Consider the following 7,146-nt stretch of genomic DNA (forward strand, 5'->3'; position numbering starts at 1 on the left):
TCGAGGCAGAATAGTGAAAACCAGTTTGAGCGAATTTCGCACCGAATGGAATATAAATAGAGAGGTCACCATGGCGAATGTTATAATTGTGAACGTTGCTTTTCATCACCACAATAGATGAGAGATAAGAAGGGCCTTTCCCATGAATAATTTTATGCATCAGATTTGACTTTAAATATTCAATTCTTTTGTCCACAGGGAGCCACCCCAATTTTTTGTAGTGAGAAGCATCAACATGTTTTCGCGGATGCAACCCCAGGACAAATCGAATAATTTTATTTTGAGTTGTTTGCAACCGATGTTTCGTGTATGTTTTCAGCCCAAGGTACCAATAGGCACTGGCATAATCAAACAGACAATTTATCAAGGCATTTGACAAGAGTTTTCTTAAATTAGTTTCCAAAAAATGACGTTTACGGTAGAGAAATTTCAATCTGGAATTTGCCGTGTGAATCACTTGCCAGGCCATACTCTCACCTGATAATGTTTGATCTAAATCAGCTCCCAAGTAATTGACGACATCCCTCGCAACGATTTTTGTGTTATTACACGTTATGAAAAGTTCGGAACACCTCCGTAATTTATGGTTAGACCCAAATAGAATTGACTCTGTCTTACCAAGATGCAGTGATAGCTTGTTATCGATCAACCATTCATTTAAATTGTTCAAATCCTGATTTAATCTGTTTTGTATTGCGCAAACATTGGTATCCGATACAAGTAATGCAGAGTCGTCGGCATAAAGAGAGAGTTTACAATCAACAGCTGAACACATGTCATTTACATATAGCGAAAATAATAGCGGGCCTAATATCGATCCTTGGGGAACACCGCAATTGACCTGATTTAACGAAGATGTAAACCCATTTACACTAACCACCTGTTGTCTATCTGTCAAATATGATTTAAACCAATCAATGGCCTCATCTGTCATGCCCATAGCTTTTAGTTTACACAACAAAATAACATGGTCAACAGTGTCAAATGCTTTTTGAAGGTCAATGAGAACCATTCCCGTCAGATTACCCCGGTCAATTTGATCTTTGATATGATCTGTGATGTGAATAAGACAGGTGTCTGTGGAATAACCCGGTCTGAAACCTGATTGGAATTCATACAACAAATTATACTTCGCTAAATATGCTTCCAGTTGGTCAAATACAATTCTCTCTAAAACCTTTGAGACAACTGATAGAACTGACACGGGCCTATAGTTGCCCTCAAAAGTCTTATCACCTTTCTTGTGGATTGGCATCACTTTTGCACATTTGAAATCTGCGGGAATAATACATTGACGAATAGAAAGATTGATTATATGCGTCAATGGTGTGACTATCTCTTCCGCACCATCCCTGAGGAATCTTGCAGAAATGTTGTCCAAACCAGTTGCCTTATGTACGTCTAAAGCTAAAATATGTTTTCAAAACCTCGTTTCATCCACTATGGACAGCTGAAAAGAATTTTGTTCAACACCTTTCTTGTTGTAATAACGTTTAACATGATCGGGGCCATATTTACCAGACGCCTGTGGTAATTTATCAACCAGTATTGAAGATATATTACAAAAGTAATCATTGAATTTCTTTGCAACCTTATGCTTATCAAAACATAGACTGTCACCTATGACCAAGCTAATGTTAGTCAAAGTTGCTTTTGATTTTCTCAAAGACATGCCCAAATTCTTCAAGGTTTTCCAAATAACTTTACTGTTATTCCCACATTCGTTTAGTTTTGATTTGAAAAACTCAGATTTGGCGATCCTAACGAGTCTACTGACTCTGTTCTTAGCTGTTCTAAATTGACGCAACAATGATTTATCACCGGTTGATTTCATTTTCCGTAGAATGTTATCTCTATCTCTAATTCCCTGTAAGATTTCGCTATTAATCCATTGTTGTGATCTCTGTTTTAATCGCACCTCTTTCATGGGTGCTATTTTGTCTAACACTCCAATAAACAAGGTCTTAAATTTATCCCAGGCATCATTAGCTTGATCACAGTTGATCACCTGAAACCAGTCTATCTCTTTGAGCTTTGATCTGAATAGCTCATCTGAATATCCCTTCATCGATCTCATCTTGACAGTGTTATGAGTCCCGATATAGTCTTTATAGACCTTTCTAGTACAAAACGTAACGTAATGATCACTTATTCCAACTGGCAAAACACCAGATTGACATATTTTATCCTTGTCTGAAGTCAGGATAAGATCGATGATTGTCGCACTTTCATCAGTAACTCTGGTGAATTCTGTGAATAATTGTTCCAAATCGAAAGCAATACAAAAGTTTTTAAAGCTGTTAAAAAGAGCACTATTATTTGATTTGTCAAGATTGCAGTTGAAGTCGCCAATGATTATCATCTCTTGTATCTGATACCCATCTATTCGATACAGTTGATCTTCAAGTAAGTTGAAGAAGTTGTTGATTCTTGGCGGTCTATAACACACACCAGTTAAAATTGGTCTTGATTTTGGCAGGATAAGGTCAATCCAAAGTGCCTCGATATTATCATTTTGCATATCAATTCTTCGTTTAAATATGAGATTCGATCTTATGTACAGACAAACACCACCGCCCTCCCGATTACGATCATTTCTTTCTAATACATAACCAGGTATACTAATTTCACTGTCAGAGATCGAATCATCTAGCCATGTTTCGCTAATTCCAATTATAGCCGCCTTGGTGTTATTCGCCAGAATTTTTATTTCATCTAATTTTGGTAGGATGCTACGAGCATTTAGATGAATAATATGAAGACCTCTCTTATGAAAGCAGTCATAAAAGGAATCATCAAAACTGACGTTTTCTAAGTCTTTGTGATGATCATTAGTATTTGGGCTTTGGGCTAGATCTGGTATTGTGAATAAAGTTTGATCTTCCTCGTGATTTCCATCTTCAAAAAATGAGTCGGTGAAATGTGGAAGAGAACAAGATAAACAAAACCATGGTTCATTTGGTTTATCATATAAAGCGGTACAAGACGTCAATTGAAATACTCTGACATTTGATGTGAAACCATTTTTCGCAAGTGGAACATAGCAGCCCATACTGATTTGATTTTACAGATTTGCAACATGTGCCGCATGGATATTTTAGATTAGGACCTGGGTTGATTTCAATATCACCAGCGAGTAGCAGTACGTGTATTAGAATTCTAAATGTGTTACCACCTGTTACTTTACAGTGTGCATCGTAATGATGAGTTTGCCTATTGTTGATAACAGCAGGTGACATTATCAAGTCCAGACAGTTCGTATGAAAAGTATCATGCGAATGCACCACAAACTGAGCGAAGTCATTTTGTAGCTCTCGGTAAATGTTAGGTTGAGACGACAAATTAAAAAAGTTACAAGTGTACAAAATGAAGGCTCCCTCAGTTGGTCTCGTAGTACCTACCGACTTCTAATTTAACTTTGTAGTGAACATTGTACAACTGGAGGTCCCGTCATTCAAGGGATTAAGGACTGTCTCAAACCTTTATGATGACAGTGAAAACAGTAATTTCGGGAAATGTCCGGCCCCAACCAAGCTGCAGGGAGGTACATACGGAGGCAACAGTGTAGCATTTTTTATTTTTATTTATTTATTTAGCACAAATAACCAAATTAATAAGAAAATAGTACAGAAGGTAACAATTTACAACACCAAAGGAGACAACGCAGTTATTTGTGCATGGATAGCACAGAAAAGTCGAAGACTTATTTCCACTGTGGTCCGCACTCATTAAATGGTGCCCCCATGGAAAAGTACAAAAAACAGTATTCGCTGCATATACACAGCGTGATCATACCAGAAACAAGCATGATGCCACACGATGGCCAACATTTTACTGTTGTAATCTTCTTTATTTCCCCTGTAATGTGATGGTTTTTTGAAAAAGGCGGGAAATCTAAAATGATGTTATAACATTTGAATTTACATGCCAATATCGACAGTTATGACAGTGTTATATACTTTTTAAATCTTTAATGGGTTTTATTCGAAGAAAAATCTTGGAAACTCAGGATATTTTTAGTTCGGCTAATTACACATTGGCAGCTATTGGGGCTTTAAGATTCTACATCTTACCTCTGACACTCACACAAAACTGTACTTGTTCACGCGTCCTACACACAGTACATGCACGCGTTCTCACAAATTGACGCATTCATGTCACACAGTTCTTCTTTTATCTGAAATGTACCATACCACACTCTCTGTTAGTGTGTGTTGAGTAATAAAAGATTAATTGATTGACATTCCGCCACTGTTTTGCGTCAGTGTTCTAAATCGCAGCATGGAGCGCTGCGACATTGAAGTGCCGGCGATGCAAAACGAGCCTAATTTTGCAGGATTGTAGGGCTCTATATTTATTAAAATGTTCATCACTTTGTGTTTTCAAACATAATGGCCTAGACTACTGTAAATATGAAAAATACAATTAGTATTTCTGTCACAGGAGGGACTGTGTTTCCGTACAATCCACTTTACTGTATACAAACAACTTGCAGTTTTAAAAGCTATTAAACACGACTAAAACCTGATTTTTTCGGCTACATTTCAATTTTACTTTAAAATTATGACTGAAGTGAACATGCCAATGATATAAAATGGAATGCCAGTGTCACAGTCAAAAGTAATAGATAAGGAAAGGGAAAACATGGGAGGGGTCTGCTTATGATTACCTCTCACCGACGTTTCTGCATGAACCTTCCTGGGCGGTCGTTCAATATCGTACACCTTTCCGATCTAGCTGGAGAACTTGCCTGAGGAGGAGCCTTCAAATGTTCCTGATCAGTATTGTGGTAATAATAAAGTGTTGGAAAAGCATCCGGCTTAAGGCATAATGACTATTTTGTAATCCAATTGATGCTATGATGCTCGGAGAAACGACAAATGCCGAGTCTTCAAAGTGCACCGAACAAAGCCGTGAGTATCATCGGCTACCGATATTTTCTCCGGACTGCTTCAATCCATTTTTTTCTGCATCGAGGCTCTGTAGGGAAGCTAAAAAAGCTTGCTCCTAGCCCTTTACCGTTATTGCAATTAAATGCAACACAATTATTGACCATCGTTTCTATTTACATATGGCTTACAAAGAGTGCACGTGCAACAACTATTTACGTATAAGAAAAGATGATACACTCTGACAGACCGCAGCAGTGAATAGCAAGCACGCCACTTGTGTTTGACTCAAATGACGTCACTAACCCCAGAACTCGGAAGTAAGGACGTTGGCGGGCATTTCAAATTGCGTTTTGTGGGCGGGACTGACACCTAACTACATTTTCGAGAAATGCGATTAATTATTCGCATCGCCGACAATGTTTTTATCATAATGAACATATGTAAGATAGGATAAACCAAATGCTATAGTTTTTGTACATTTTAAGATAGTTTTTAATCTATCTTTAAATATGCGAATGGGCCAAAAAGGAGAACGATAACGTCTTGCTTATACATCATCAATCCACCTAAGTATGATCGATAATTACATGGGCCTCGTCATAATCGGTGAACTCAGTATTGATATACAGCCCGATCATAGAAATTCAGTAAATAGTCAGATGAGCGATGGACTGAGTAATCGGTATAAAGTGGGTTAAAGTCCAGCACTGCCACTCACAATGGGGTGCAGGCCATATTTCCACCGCAAATGGGGCGGGGGACAACGTCATTATTGCAGAATATGCAGAAGGAAAGCATTTTCACTCCAAATAGGGCCAAGTACAACGTTATTAAGGTAGAATGAGCCTCAGGGACAGATATTTGGACTATGAAACTTTTTATATGAAACTTTTTTAATTCTCTTCTGATCTACCACTTGGGTTCACTTTGAAGCTCTTTAAGTAAGAAAAACTTCAACCATCTCACTTTTTTTATAATCAAAAATTTAAAGCCCCAGTGCTGCTAACTTTTGATGATAATTTCACCATTTTTATTTTGAATGTGAACCATAATTCCTTGTGTTCTTCTCCCCAAAGAATGTTGATATACACAGTATCCAGCTTGTCAACTCCGCCCCTATGATTGTAAACTGCATTGTTATTGTTGAAAACTGACTTCTGGTCCGGACTAGAATTCAAATGTAAACAATAACCATGCATTTTACACATATAGACGCTAAGTTGACAAGCTAAATAGTGGGTGTTTTAACATTCTTTGGGGAGTAGAATAAGAAGTTGCAATTGATTACAAAAAAAAAAATAAAGAAAAAACCATCAAAAGTTAGCAGCACTAGGGCTGTAATTTTTTCCAAAGACTTATTACAGGGATGGCGGCCATTTTGAATTGCAAATATCGGTAAATCTTGGGTAATTTTTCTCTCTAGTATCATAATTTGCACGATGACCCCAGATTTTTATTCTTGATTTTGAAAGTGAATTGTTCAAAGATTCCTTGAGGAAATTTGAGCGAAAGTTTAAATCTATTACTTTCGAGGCGCATACTACCTTAAGGACAGTAGTTTCATTACAGTGTACAGTGATTGACCATTTTTACTGAGAAGAAGTTAAGAGGAAAGGGTGAAGGACATTATTTTCAGTACAGATTAAGATGAAGGACAGTATTTTCATGGAACAGTAGTGCGAAGGACACTGTTATTAGGGCAGAATGTTGTAAATGAAAATATTTTCGAAACAGAATAGTGTGATAATCTGCTCTACATCTTATCCTGCGCTGTAAATGTTGTCCTTCGCCTAATTACGTACAGAAAATACAATGTTTTACCACTTATATAAGCTTTTTCAGTACGACCTTCTTTGTCCTTCGCTGTCCTTCCTTTTAGTTCTTGCCACAAAAGCAATTAGTTTAATGCCGAAACAAATGGGCAAGTTCTCGCTACACGCTAATCTGTGTCCACTCATTACTGTAGACGACCGAGTGCGGCACCCGTTTAATGACAATTTTTGTTACCCAACAATAAGTCATTTTCTCTGTAACCGATTTAATCGTCTGATAGTTTTGAAATGAGGTTTTTACTTTTTCGGTATAATCCCATATAGAGATGTTAAATGAAGGCAAAATTTGAGTATATTACTTTAAACAGCCAAAATTTCTTATTTTTGGTCAAACATTTCTCTTTCACAAAAGATTACCATGAGCATTTTCAGTTCATAATGATTTTGCAATTTTTTTCAATGTCTAGTCACCATCCTGCCAC

General features: G+C 37.2%; 1 protein-coding gene across 1 annotated transcript in view; it reads left to right on the forward strand.

Annotated features, from left to right (window-relative positions):
• Positions 1–7,146, forward strand: part of LOC139149221 (CUB domain-containing protein 2-like) — a 28,573-nt gene that overhangs the window by 20,856 nt on the left and 571 nt on the right. The window lies entirely within an intron of this gene.

This window comes from Ptychodera flava, chromosome 14 (assembly GCF_041260155.1).
Source record: "Ptychodera flava strain L36383 chromosome 14, AS_Pfla_20210202, whole genome shotgun sequence".
NCBI classification, from domain to species: Eukaryota; Metazoa; Hemichordata; class Enteropneusta; family Ptychoderidae; genus Ptychodera; species Ptychodera flava.